Consider the following 15,640-nt stretch of genomic DNA (forward strand, 5'->3'; position numbering starts at 1 on the left):
TCAAAAACACAGAGTAATAAAAATATAAGCTTTTAAAACTTTCTGGTGGATTTGAAAGTATCTACCATATATATATATATATATATATATATATATATATATATATATATCGATTGAAGAACTCTGTGAAGAATAAATTGTCTCACAGCTGCTTTACAAGTGAACAAACAAACTACAGAGAAATTCTTAACAGTTACAGCTTTTTCTATTTCTCCTCTAAAAGTGTTTGCTCTATCAAGTCAAACTCCATGCTGCTTCACTACTCTATTCCAGCATCTTTGAAAATCTTATTAGCTTGCATGGAAATGGTAATGCTTATTTGTTCTTCATTTCCTGTTAAACAGGCTCCCACATTCCTTTTGTAAACACCCAACGCATGTGACTGTCTTGTCACTGTCAACAGATGTTTGAATTGATAATCCGTCGGGTACATGCTTGTCATCCTTCTGGTTGCCTTGTAGATCATCCGTCGAGTAGCTTTGTTGATCATCCGTCGGGTAGCTATTTGACACTTGACTTCATTTCACTTATGCAGAATTACAAGACATCTTATATTTACAATTAATCAGCCTATTCAGCATATCTAATAATAGTCAACATGACTCATATGCTACTACAGGATCTATACAAAGTTGTTCACAGAAATATGTTACAATACTTATTGTTACATAAGGGGAGATAGAGGCTAGGCTATTAAGATCATCTACTCAAACTGTCCAAGCTGTTGACAAGAGCAAATCTCAAGAAGTTGATATTATAATGGAGAGGCTTATCAGAGCGGCTGAAGGACCTAGTTTGAGCAGGGAATTTGATAAATTGCTCAAGGCTCTTAGGGCTTCTCTAAATAACAATTTTTTCACTTACAAGAAGGCATTGGACATGACAATAAACTCTATAAGGGTGAACTTAGTGACAAAGGACAATTTTCAGGAGAAAAGAAATATGATCAACATAAATGACTCGGTGGTACACAGGTGTATGCAGGTGTCCCTAAATTATCCTATCTCTAGAAGGGCATCTGAGTTGGACATTCTGATAAACAAAGTCAAAAGAGTGATTCCCGAAGAAACTCTCTTGCTAACTGAATTAAAAAATGCTCAAGTGGATGCTTTTCCTGAAACACATTTACAACCAAGCAAGGGAGTGACGTATATATGTACTACCACCAAACATTGGAAACACTTCCAGATCCCTAAACAATATGTCATGGCCAACAAAAAGCTCATCATGATTCTGGAGACAGATTTGAAATTCAAGCAAAATAAGACTGTGTTAGTGTAGGTGCCCTAGAGGCAATACATTATTCTTTTAAATCTTTATGTCAGTTGATCATTCAATAAATGTATTTATTATGACCTTAATTACTATGATATTTTGTTAGCATAATAAATGTCCTTAGAATCATGATACACATTGTATAGTTTAAGTACATGACTTGAACTTGAGATTATATAATATATCATATTCCTAAAGGTCCCTAGTCGAGTATTATTATATAGGATAATAATAATACATAGATAGACTAGTATGTTGTTTGACAAGATAACCACATCTCATTGGTTATAAGTATGGGGATACTAAAGTCAATACATAGGTACATGTGAGAATACATGGTACTGGACAGACCCACAGTGAGATTCTTCATGTTTAATAAAGTCATAAGAAAGACTCACAGTGATAATGGTGTAACGATCCTTTGAATTGAAATCATTATATTTCTATACGAGGACTAATATACTTTGACTACATTAAATGTTACTTTTGATCGGGTGATGATAAAAGTGGACATCGGGTATGTCATGAGTCGTATGAGAAATATAAATGATATATAAAGGATTTAACCCTCCTATAATTAGGAGAGATATTATTGGCCTCTTAATTGAGTGAAATTATATAAGGATGGCCATGCTCAAATAATGATTTGTCTTGATAGTCTACTCATGGATCAAGTAAACCCGGATTAAATATTGAAGAGGATGACAAAATATATGCCTCGAGTTTAATCTATAATATGTATGGTTAAAGGGATTATATTACAAGAAAAACATTAATCATGAAAGGTTTTATCTAATCATGATTTAATTATTGTTTAATTGGGTAACAATGATGTATTACTAGATACCGCTCATTGTTTATAATTTTATTAGAGAATAAAATTATTGCCAATTAAATAATAGCCTATAGGGTCGCACAAATAGAGCACTTAATGGAATAGTTAATTTAAATAATGGATTTAAATTAATTGATGATTATTCGAATTTTATTATAATTAAGTAAGACTTGATTGAGATAATATAAATTCGAATTAAAAGGAATGTTTTTTTGCCCATAATAATTAAGTATGACTTAGTTATTAATTAAATAATAGAAATTCGTTTTTATTATTTAATCCAATACCTACTAGGGTTGGGTTTTGCTGTTATGGGCCTTTTTAATCAGCCATTATAAATAAATAATGATAGGTTAAAGAGGCTTGTATGTTTTTGGAGAAAACACTAGTAGCAAAGAGAGGCAGAGGCAATTCCGATCGTCAAGAAGGAGGCTAGTACATCCATTCCGTAGTCAAGTTCGTGAGACGTTCTTAGAAGTGCTCGTGTGGATACCATAGAGGTGTTTCTCCGAGAGGTAGACACAAAGCGTGATAGCTAGGATCTCCGTTGAGTTCGTGAAAGTCAGGCTCTTGAAAGGTATGATTCGTCATCTCCATAATCTGCCCACAATTATACATGGATCCTGTTTTTGGGTTTCAATTTTTTTTCCGTTTTATTACGTTTATCCGCTGCGTTTTATGCCTTCGGAACCCATCAATGGTATCAGATCTACGTGTATAAGGGGCTGATTTGGTTACGTTTTTACTGTATTTTTACAAGTATGCATGTGTGATGAGTCTGCCATGATAACAGTTATGTTATAAGAGTTTGCCATAATAACTATTATGTTATATGAATGATATGATGAATCTGTTAATGATCTATATGATGATACTAGTATGTTTAAGATCTACCATAACTCATATGTATGCGATCTCTTAAAATATGTATATAGATACATGTTTTTGGTAACTGGGATATGGGTCGTGTGTATACTGATACATGCTTCTGGAATAGTATTCTGATACATGTTTTGCTAGTATTCTGATACTTGTTTCTGATACATGTTTTGCTGGGTCGATCCGCATGTTTAGGGTTTCGTTTTAATTTGTGCTTATGACATATGCTTTACTTATTTATTATTTTTGATTGGAACATGATAAGTGATAAATAGTATGTCATCTTTATATGATCTATCATGTTCTTTAATGGTTACTTGAGCATGGTGCATAGTTATGGCCTTAAGACCTTAGTTGTAATGGTTACTTGAGCATGGTGTATAGTATGTCATCTTTATATGATCTATTTGTAGTTGTTTTATCTCGAATGTAACTCGAGTTCTTTTGTAAGTTCATTAGTATAATTCTTAATGTAACATCCAAGAAGGACAAAGGAACAAGAAGGCATCCTATGGAGGCCAAGGAGATAATGGAAGCAATAGAGAAGACATATGTAATAGTTATTTTTACACCATAGATTGACCTTGATCTTTTCATTAGCCTGAAAAGATCACATAGGATTGGGCCATAACTATTGCACGTTTACTTTAGGAACTTTTCATATGATGTATAAACAGTATGTGTAGAGTAGAAAATGTATGTTTTAATTAGATTAATGATGCATGTATGTATTAGATACTTCACCCATGCCATGCCTTTAAACAAGATAAAATCTGTAACGACTGAAGATTTAAAATTAACAAACGATCATGAGATTCTCGTGTTTATGAAACACGGAATAAAATACAAATTTTCTTTATTTCTGATATGGGGCAATTTTGTCAACAACAGGTTCATAGAACTTGTAAGGATGTGGGTTTTAAGCGAGACCGATGTGACTCCTCCACTACCTGGAAATCAAACCATTGACGAGTATTGATTTGAAGTATTTTATTCAAGAAAAAATTGGGAATCTCTTTATGATGGGATCATGATCGTTCTAAATTAAAAATCCATAAGTAAAAATATTAAGTTTTAATCAGCTGCTTTCCAATGAATGAACACTCATTGAATCCTAGATCGATAAAGTGAAGGGCTGTTAGTGGCAGGGGACTCCTATCTATCGTGGTGAAAAGCGACGAATATAAACGGTTAAATTCGGACGTTGTATCATTGGGTCTAACCTTACTGAGACATCATAATAAGGTGAATATAAACGGTTATATTCAACTATTATGAACTTAGAAGCATAGAGTTTGGTTAAAAATCTATTAGATAGATAAGATCAATTGTTGTTCACCAAATTATCCAAGAATTATATATGATATAATTGACAATTGTTGTCTACCTAAATAATCATGTTTTAAGGATACCAGTGGTTGACTTAGGACATGACGAAATATGGATCTTGGCTCACTAGAAAGATTGATGGGATATATTTTCCGAATTAATAGTTAGGGCTATTAATTTGATAAAAATAGTGGGAGATATATTATGAATATATCATAATCATATGAACATAAAATTTTAACTCAGACAATCTAATGTTTATTTTGCACTTTTATTATTGTAGATACTGAGTAATGGCAAACAACACAAACACACTATCCGTACGTTCAGTCCTTGAGAAGGACAAGCTGACAGGAGGAAACAACTTCCTAGACTGGCAGAGGAATTTGAGGATTGTCCTCAGGCAGGAGCGCAAGCTTCATGTCATTGATATTCCTCCTCCAGGCCCCCTTCTTGAGGGTGCTACTACTGATGAACGAGCAGCACGCACAAGGGATGAGAATGATGCAAAGGATGTGCATGTCTTATGTTGGCAACTATGAGTGCTGAGCTTCAAAGACAGCATTTGCATATGGATGCATATACTATCAATGAGCACTTGCAAAACATGTTTGCAAGCCAAACTCTTCAAGAAAGGTTCAACACGAGTAAGTCACCTTTTAATTGCAAACAAGGGGCAAGTGAACCAGTTGGCCCACATGTTCTGAAGATGATTGGTTACATTGAGTACCTTGAAACTTTGGGCTTCCCGATTGGTCCAGAAACTGGTATTGACCTAATCATGAATTCTTTGAACAACAAATTCACTTAGTTTTTTATGAAGTACAATATGAATGAATTTGACAAAACACCTACTGAATTGTTATATATGTTGAGAACATATGAGACCAACATGAAGACAGCTGAACCTGCTCCCATACTGATGGTAAATAAAGGTAAGGCCAAAGGGAAGGGCAAGTGGAAGGGTAAGAAGAAGATTGGATCTGATTCTACACCCAAGACAAAGTCAGGTCCCAAACAGGCTTTAAAGCCTAAAGGTGGTGTGGTCAAGGGTGAATGTCACTACCGTAAGAAAGATGGTCACTGGAAGAGAAACTGTACAATTTACTTGGAGGATCTGAAGAAAAAGAAAGCAGTTCAGATTTCTGGATCAGGTATTTATGTTATAGAAGTCAATTTGTCTATTTCTACATCTTGGGTATTTGATACTGGATATGCTTCTCATATTTGTATTAATGTGCAGGGCCTGCAGAGAAGTAGAACTTTGGCTAAGGGAGAAGTGGACCTAAGAGTAGGCAATGGAGCAAAAGTTGCTGCTTTAGCAGTAGGGACTTATTATTTATCTATGCCCTCTGGGCTTGTTTTAGAACTAGAAGACTATTTTTATGTGCCTACGATTCGCAGAAACATTATTTATGTTTCTTGTTTGGACAAGAAAGGTTTTCGTTTACAATAAAGAACAACAGTTGCTCTTTTGCTTTGAATGATTTAATCTATGGTGTTGCGCGTTTATTTAATGGTTTATATGTTCTTGATTTAGATAATCCTGTCTGTAATATAGAAAACAAACGACTTAAAATGAATGACTCAAATTAAACATACCTCTGGCATTGTCGTCTAGGCCACATAAATGAGAAACGCATATCCAAATTACATAAGGATGGATACTTGGATAAGTTTGATTTTGAATCATACCAAGAATGCGAATCTTGTTTGCTTGGTAAGATGACTAAAGCCCATTTCACTGGTAAGGGTCAAAGGGCCATTAAACGTCTGGAGCTAATACATAGTGATGTATGTGGCCCAATACGTGTGATGGCTAGAGGAGGCTACTACTACTTCATAACATTTACTGATGATTTCAGTAGATATGGATATGTATATCTTATGAAGAACAAATCCGATTCTTTTGAAAAATTTAAAGAATACAAGGTTGAAGTAGAGAAGCAAATTGGCAGAGATGCAAGTATTAAGATCTTACGATCCGATCGTGGGGGTGAATACTTAAGCTCCGAATTTAGAGAGTATTTGAAAGAGTGTGGTATTCTATCACAACTCACTCCGCCAGGAACACCTTAATGGAATGGAGTTTCAGAGGAGAAATCGCACCTTGTGGGACATGGTGCGATCGATGATGAGTCATGCAGATCTTCCAATTAGTTTATGGGGTTACGCTCTAGAAATAGTGGCTTTCACACTTAACCTTGTTCCTAGTAAGAAGGTTTAAAAGACTCCATATGAGATATGGAAGGAGAAACGGTCAGGCATGAACTTTATGAAAGTTTGGGGATGTAAGGCGTTTGTGAAACGTCAAGAATCTGACAAGCTTGGACCTAAATCCGAAGAGTGCATTTTTGTAGGATACCCTAATGAAACAAAGGCGTATTATTTTTATAGTCCTTTTGAGCAGAAAGTGTTTATTGCTCGAGATGATGTCTTCATGGAAAGAGATTTTGTTTCTAAAAGAAACAGTGGGAGAACTATAGATCTCGATGAAGATCGAGAACCGCAAAATAGCATTGAACCTGAAGTGGAACAAGAGCAGAATAATGATAATGCTCAACAAACACAGGTTGTTCGTAGATCTGGTAGATTTCGCCATGAGCCAGAGAGATATGGATTTCTCATGACTCAGTGTGGTGATTTGATGCTCATAGATGAAGATGAGCCTCTCACATACCAAGATGCTATGAACAGTCCAGACTCTAAGAGATGGCTTGAAGCCATGAAATCCGAGATAGATTCCATGTACGAAAACCAAGTATGGACTTTGGTTGATCCACCTGAAGGGGTAAAACCCATAGGGTGCAAATGGGTTTTTAAGAAGAAAAAGGGCACAGATGGAAATGTTCAGACCTATAGCTAGGCTTGTTGCAAAAGGTGTAACACCCCCAGATCCGGGGTCGGGGATCCGGGTCGTCACGAGTTCCATTTCCCTTAATAACACCCAATCTTAATAATTACTCAACTACTCTGTACTGTGACCCCACAATAAACACACACACCACACGTTATAGTCTCAGAGATGAACATCCAAAAATAACCACAAGTCATTTTATTCCACAATTATATGTCAATACACCTTAAAAAGGTTCTGAATAAATTTACATTTCATTGCCATTATTACAATTCATAATATACATAAATCTGGTACATCAAAAGTTGAAGCCTAGTCTATTGGTAGTTCCCTACCTCAGCTACAGTGACTTCAATGCCTATAGGAAGCTGCGAAACGCTTCCTATCCGATCGCGAATTGGGAGCTTGGTCCTGTTCATCTTATCTATCTGATGTTGTGTGATGAAAGAAGAAAGCAAGGGTGAGCAGCAAGCCCACCAAAATAATATGTATAATGATTAATAGTATATGAGCCTTCTCATAGTACTCATGAAAGTCTTGGTCAAAAGAAATGAACCAAGTTTGATATCTTAATGCGATGAAGTCGCAAAATATTCAGTATATATACATATATACTTTTCAAAGTAATGGAAGTCCTCTTCCATACATAATATACACAAAGTCCCATTGTATAACTGTATAAAAATATCGTTGCAAGGTGATCTCATATATCTAACCTTGTCTCAACGTTTTTCTGAAAATCTTTGTCATTCATAAGACAATTATTAATTAGATATAAGTTTAAAAGATGAAGTTACCAAATACTTCACTACACTTATATCATTCTCAAATACTACTTGAACTACCACCGTTCAAGTTATAATCAATTTCAAAAGTTCATCCCACTGATGAGACCACAAGATAAGACTTGAATAGATTCAATCTTTGGAATATTATTGAATGAAAAAGTTATGAGATACTTTATTTAGCCCCGATATATATATATCCACATATATATATCCCTTTAAACATTTCCTGGAACCTCTGTTATGCAAAGTATGAACAGAGTTTGAAACATCCAATGAATTTTGGAAAGGAAAAGAATTTTGGCATAAACCCGATATCTCGCTGATCAGGCAAAGATACCAATAAGTAACCTTTTCTACTGTAGATGGATGAATTCCTCACCGGTCATCACCCTGGCCGCATTAGGACCTCGCGCTCGACCGTACCCCGGCCCCTCACGCGTTGATGGACTGCCACCCAGCCACTTACACAATAATAGACCGTACCCCGGCCTGTCGCTTATGCCGACTCAATGAGATGGGCTTACTTCCCGAACGTTGGGCAAGTAATCAATTCATTTACCAAATCTGCAACCTCGTTGCGAATATAAAATACACCACAGAGCCGGATTCCCCAGGTTTTTGAGCGAGTATTTAAATCCCCTTAAAAGGAAGATCTTAAATATAAAAAAAGTTTTGGGATCCGCTCTGACTTTTAAAAATCATTTTGAAGACTCGAAAACACTTTAAAGTGTGTTTGGAGTAAAGCTGATTTAATGAAGTAAATCAGTCCCCAGAATATTTAGAAAATGATTGAATATTATTATTTAAATAATATTCCCATAAAGAATAATCTTTATTAAAATAATTGAAGTAGAAGTATTAAAACTTATACTTGAAACGAGTATTAAATAACCCAAGATATACTTATATAAAAGTATTATCTTTAATTGAATAATCGAAAATAAGTTTGATTATTTACACCTTATTCTTTAATAAAATAAAGAATATATTTCAGCATATAATCGGAGTCATAGATCCTCAAATGAATATTCAAATAATATTCAATAAATAATATAAACTGAGTCATAAACCCTCGAATGAATATTCAAATAATATTCAATAAATAATATAAAAGGAGTCATAAGCCCTCGAATGAATATTCAAATAATATTCAAATAATAAAATAAACTGAGTCATAAGCCCTCGAATGAATATTCAAATAATATTCAAATAATAAAATAAAGGTATCGAATAAACCTTATTCGATCCATAGTTTTAAAAACTATATCCATATATATATATAAATATATATATATAATATACTCGGGAACATCGACTCCCGGTTTAGAAATATGTTCACCTTTTATCCCCTATACTAAGGGTATACGCAACTACTTGCTTATTTCTAGCATAGGTATTATGCAACTATAAGCATTGAAATCAACAGATAGATAACCAGATTACGAAACAGACATGCATATATACCATATTAGCATGCTCCAATATATCGCAAAATTTGCTAATAACAATCATGCAATATCACAAGATAATGCATATACATATATTTACATCACAACAACAGTATAACGGGTAGAAAACTTGCCTGAGCGACTGGGGGTTACGAATGGCTCGGGACGAGTCTGGTAACCTATAAGCAACAAGTAAGTTGGAATTAAACCAAAGTCACTTGTAAATCTATACTTTAACTAACTTAGACTCTAACGCTCGTTTTGCGCTCACTGATTCGCTTAAGTCACTCGGGTACCCTCGGCTCCACCATTTTTAATAATTTAACCTTTACGAGTTTTAAAGCGATTCCTTCGCGAGTGACTTACCAACTGCCTAAAACACTTACCATAAATGTTTCATGCATTAATTAACCCTTTTCGGTCTTTAACCTACATTTCAAAGTAAGGCGAGGGGAAAAGTTTCGTTCGCAAAACGCCGTTACTTGAAACGGTCGTTTCTCCTAAACCGTGCATCGGAATCGAACGAACTACATATCAAAACGAAGCTCGTAACATTAGCTATCTAAACATGGCAGTGGTCATAATCTAGCAGGGGGTTCTCGGGTCCTAATGCTATGCACAAAAACAGTCCAAAGAAAATCGGACGTTACGACGGCTATGTTTACGCGATTTCCAATTTTTAAACCATCCACAATCAACCCAAATCAACCTCAAATTCAACATACAACCAACATCCATCCTTATCACATCATAACAACCCCAACCAATCCAATTTAATCATTTATACTTATGCTTAAACTTAACTTTAATCATGCTTAAGTTCTTTTAAATCAAAACCACAACAATTACCATTCCATTTCACTACCATACCAAATCTCAAACTCTAAATCATAACAACAAGCTACAATAACATCCTACTCATCAAAATCACCTTATAATATATATGAACCTAGGGTTTGGAAATGGTATACCTTCCTTGAAGTGGTGGGTGGAGCTAGGAAGCCTTAAGAAGCTTGGAGAAGTTTTAAGAAAGCTTGGATCTTCAAGAAAACAAGACAAACTTCAAGTTAAAAATCTTGAAAACACTATTCATTGTCTTCTTCATTGATTAAATGAAGAAGTTAGAGAAAGAATTAATGGCTTAAACTCATGATATAGCCATAACTAAGCATGAAGATGATTAGGGAATTTTCTTACCAATTTAGGAAGCTTTGATCTTTGATTTTGAAAAATCTATGCCTTGAAAATGCTAAAAAGCCGAGAGCAAGATGAACTCATGCCTTGGTTGTTTTTGATTTTTTTGATGAAATGATTTTGCTAGCTTGGTTGGCTTGGTTTTTTGTATTTGATTTAGCAAATTACTACCTTGCCCTTGAATTTGTGTGGTTCTTATTCAACCACACCTCCTTCCTTCCCATGTCATGCTTACCTCATCCTCATGATGTCATCCTTCCTTCCTTGTCTTCTTTCTATTGGTTGGATGACATCATTCCCATTAATCCCTTTGATTAACTTCCTAATCGCTTGCCTAATGACCGCTGATCTGCTATACGGTTCGCTTAACTTTCGTTCTCGTTTATCGTTTGAAGGATCATACCCGGGATCTTATTACTTAGGTTCCCTTAACCTTTCTCAATACATTATATTCCTTTTTATGATCCTTTATTATAATCCTTTAATTTAAATCCTTTTTATCCTGTTACCTTATACTCAATTCTCTCCGTATCTTGTGGATTTCCGGAAAAAATCAAAGTGTTCGGAATTGGATTCTGACGATCTTTACATACACTTATATTCCATATAAAGTACTAATAAAATCCCATAAGATCAATAACAGAACCCCTACATAGCGTGGCATGAAAAGTTTTCTCGTTCAGCAAAACACTATTCATAAGGGTTTCAAAATTTCTCAAGAATTGGGGTTATTACAGTCTCCCCTCCTTAAAAGGATTCCGTCCCGGAATCAGATAGAAAACAAATGGGGATACTTTCTTAGCATTACATTTTCTAACTCTCAAGTAAATTTTCCCACATTGTGGTTCTTCCATCAAACTCTGAATAGTTTGATAACCCTTCTCCAAAGTACTTGTTCCCTTTTCACTCTATAACCCTTCCTGGTTGCTCCATATAGGTTACGTCGGGTTACATATCTATGCGCTCATATGCCTCTATTTATCTGGCATCTGAATTTCACTTCCTTAACATTGATACGTGGAATACGTTACGACCTACTACATGTTCGGGGTTAGGGCTAGCTCATATACTAACTTCCCAAACGTCTTAATATATCCAAGGGTCCAACAAATTATAGACTTAGCTTTCCTTTCTTTCCGAACCTCATCAATCCTTTCCAAGGGATACCTATATCATTACTAGGTCCCCTATTTCATACTCTTTATCCTTTCGTGTCAAATCAACATACTTATCATGTCCATCTTGGGCTACTACCAGCCGTCCTTTGATTAGATCTATTATATCCTTGGTCCTTTGGACTACTGCGGGTCCGAGCATCTTGCGCTCTACAACTTCATCCTAACATAAGGGAGATCGACATTGTCTTCCCTCAAGGATCTCATAAGGCGACATCTCGATAATGACATATGATCTATTGTCGTAAGATAACTCAATCCGAATTAAGTGATCATTCCAAATTCTTTCAAGTCTATTACACAGACTCTTATCATAGCTTCCAATCATTAGAGCTCTTGCTTCTCAATACCCATTCTTTTCCAGTTCGTAATCGCTATCACCTTCCGTTCCTAATATTATACTGGTTATACTTTTGCTCGTTAGCGTTCTATAACCTTTTAATAACCACGTCAACCTTAGTATCACGAACGTGTTCCCATTCCGCATACTACCACCACTTTATTACTCCTTTTTCAGTTGTTTCTATTTTCCGGAATTTGATCAATCAAATAGAAGTAAAGGAATTTGTTGAGAGATCACTATGATCACGAACACTTGTTATATCGCATAGTTAGTACAGAAGGTGGCCAGCCTTTAGTACTTGACAAACAATTAAACAATAGATGGTATCCTACTAGGCTTCTATCACACAGATAGATAGTCATTCGGCAATACCTCCCCTTCTGGAAGGGTTGTTCTTCTCAGCTTACATGAAATGAAAAGAAGAGAAAAGAACGAACTGAAGAGAATTGTATATATGAAAAAAAAAATATATACTGCCACAAAATATCTGGCTTGGAATCTACCTCTGAACTATAGAGGTTTGTCATAGGAGAACAAAACATATACGTATTTATATCAGCATCGAGCATTATAGCCTCGCATTTTGCATGCTTAAATATTTTCGCTATCCCGTCCATCATTCTATGGACCCACACTCTTCCTCGAGCTTATACATAATCACCTTTGAAACTCCCTCGACATCGAAAATCGAATATGGGATCTCATTCTATACATCATCGTTACTAGAATTCTATGCTTGCACCGCATCCTTCCTCGTATAATAATACGACTCTCTATTGATAAGATAGAATAATTATTCACTAGGTAGATACTCTACTTAATTAGTCTATCAATGATAACTTATACACTACCACGACCCGATTAGTGGTACTCAATCTCAACATCCATTCCAATACAACTCTCACGGTTGTAATCAGCTCAATACTCGCAGAATCATTGCTGCCTTACTATGGTCCACCACTGACCTACTGTCGTCATTCATTTTTCCATAAAATCTTAATATCTAACCATACGGAGTCTATACATGTCGTATCAAATTCTCCTAAGGAGTTAACATAACCACCAATCACAATTCATGAAGAACACTCCAAACTCTGACGTACTTTCATGTCATGAAGCAGATAAAATTGCAGAAGAGTTTCAATCAAAGCAACGATAGCAGGTTAATACCATTTTTAATCATATGCCTTAAATAGAAGACTTAACTCAAAGGTTCGTTTAGTCCTTTTTGAAACATGGTCCTGGATTATTCTCAAGATAGTACCTCCTAAGATAGATAGCCCGTTCCTGGCGATTACACGAATTAAACCTTTACCAACTACTATTACGGTTGGGTATTGCACAGTCATCAGAAGGAATGTCAATCTTCCAAACCATAATTCAACCTTCACATTTTTAACCATCATCACTGTTTTCTTTTGGCACACGCTCCTATAATTATCCACTTACCTTTAAAGTGTCGGCCGCCTCTTTGGCCTTTCCTGATAGTAAAATTTCCTTACAGTCAATGTCATTTTAACCACCTCCAAATAAATTTTCTACCTTATTTCCGATCACTGCTTGAGTGAAGATGTTTTCCTTAAAATCAGATGGGAAAAAAAATATCACCATTTTTCCATAAGTTATTGCCTCAGTCTTTAGAGATTAATCACTGTCATGACTGACTCTCAATCATAATTAGAACATCTTTTATCTTAAGTCCTAATTGCCCTGAATAATTTCGACCATTACTGGTTCGATCCATACTTTCTCATGGTTTAACACGTGCCCCACTTGGCAACATTATAATTACGTCATATTTCCTTTATCAACATTTCTATTCTTGAGAATTTTGAATATTACCTTTTTCCTTATAAAACCTCTAAGGTTATCCTTCAATCGTTCCTCCTGTATTCCCTAGATACAGGGCATATCACAATACCATTTACTAATAGTAGAACCATTGTCTATATACTTCTGCAAAATTTCTCCACTGATTCTTAAAGGTTGTTGTTACCTTAACCCTTTCCAATTCATCATGTCAAAACTCATACTGTCCCTATTAAGGGTGAAATGCAAACCTTTATGCATTCCCCTAGGATTCATTTTAAGTTACCGATGTTCTAGCCTTAATTCCACCTTTAAAAGGTACCTGCATCCATCCATGGATAAATCAAGTCATATATCCTTGACAGATTATCTTATTCATCATTCCCACCTCGATAGTCGATACCTAATTTCATAATAGCATCCTTATTCAAATTGAGGTCAATCCATATGGCCTCCAAAAGATAACAATGGTCATCCGCTTATCTTGCCTAATTTGGTAACGATAACAAGGATGTTCTGGAAGATATTGGTCGTGTTCAACGTGAACTTCTTCTTAATAATTCCTTATTTACTTTTGTTGTTTCTCAACAGTCACCTCAATGTTGGGATATCTCTCATATCTGGCGTCTCCCTTTCTGGGTATCAAGCCACCGATCTTACACTTCACATTCTTGAAGGTTACTTCCTTCATCCAATTTTCCTAATTTCTTACTTCCTTGTCTCCTTAGCCTATCCGCGTCTCATATTTAACCTTTGAACTATCTCAAGTTTTCCTCAAATCCTCCCAACTTACAGGGGATAAAATATATGTATCTCTTATTCCTTCAACCATCAATTTAACTCATGGTGAATCACCCTCATCCTGACGAAGGCATACTTTTCTATTTCTATTGCTACGAGTCTTTAGGGTTTCCTCATACCCAACTCCCTTATCATTCCTCAAACTCTAATGCCTTTATATTCCTTTCCACTTCAATTCCTTTTTATTTTCCTTTCTCTTATCATTAATTCATGAACCAACACAACATAAGCATAGATTTCAAACGTCCCGTCATTCTGGATTCGTGTCCTTAGAACGAATCTTGACAACTTTTTACAACTTAGATTCACAATTCATCATACTCGTCCGCCTTTGTTCTGGCTCTAAAGCTTTTACGCTATCTCCATAACTTTGGGCAGTACCTTCCTGAAAACAATTGACTGAACTTTAATCAGTTTATTATAATCTCTTGCTCCGTGCCTTCCTTGGCCTTTCACCAGCGGGTGGCCTCTCTCTTAGGAGGGTAAGTGATAAAAATAGTCTTTTGTGATTCGTCAATCATTTAGAATCTCAAATGATTCCTCTATTTCCTTTAGCCAGGCTCTTGCCTCGACTGGGTCAACCTGTTCCTTGGAACTCTGAGAGCTTAGCGACTTAAAGGTCATGAAAGAATTTCCTACCGCATTGTTTCCTCAAGGTGGTGGTTGGGGATAATAGTCTAAGTTCTTTTTAGACAGGTCCATGAATTTCCGTATAGGAGTACCGTCTCGGGTCTCCTTATCTCGCTCGACTTTTGTTTTCTCAGTCTAAATATTTCTTCCTACTCCCCATACTTGGGGTTATCTTATACGTTAAAATCCTCATTTTCCACTTCATTATGTTATGGGTTCCTTCTATCTTGATGGCGTCCTCCCTGACTATCACATTCAGGGTTTGCTCTAAATCTTA

Source organism: Apium graveolens, chromosome 9 (assembly GCF_009905375.1).
Source record: "Apium graveolens cultivar Ventura chromosome 9, ASM990537v1, whole genome shotgun sequence".
In the NCBI taxonomy this organism is placed as follows: domain Eukaryota; kingdom Viridiplantae; phylum Streptophyta; class Magnoliopsida; order Apiales; family Apiaceae; genus Apium; species Apium graveolens.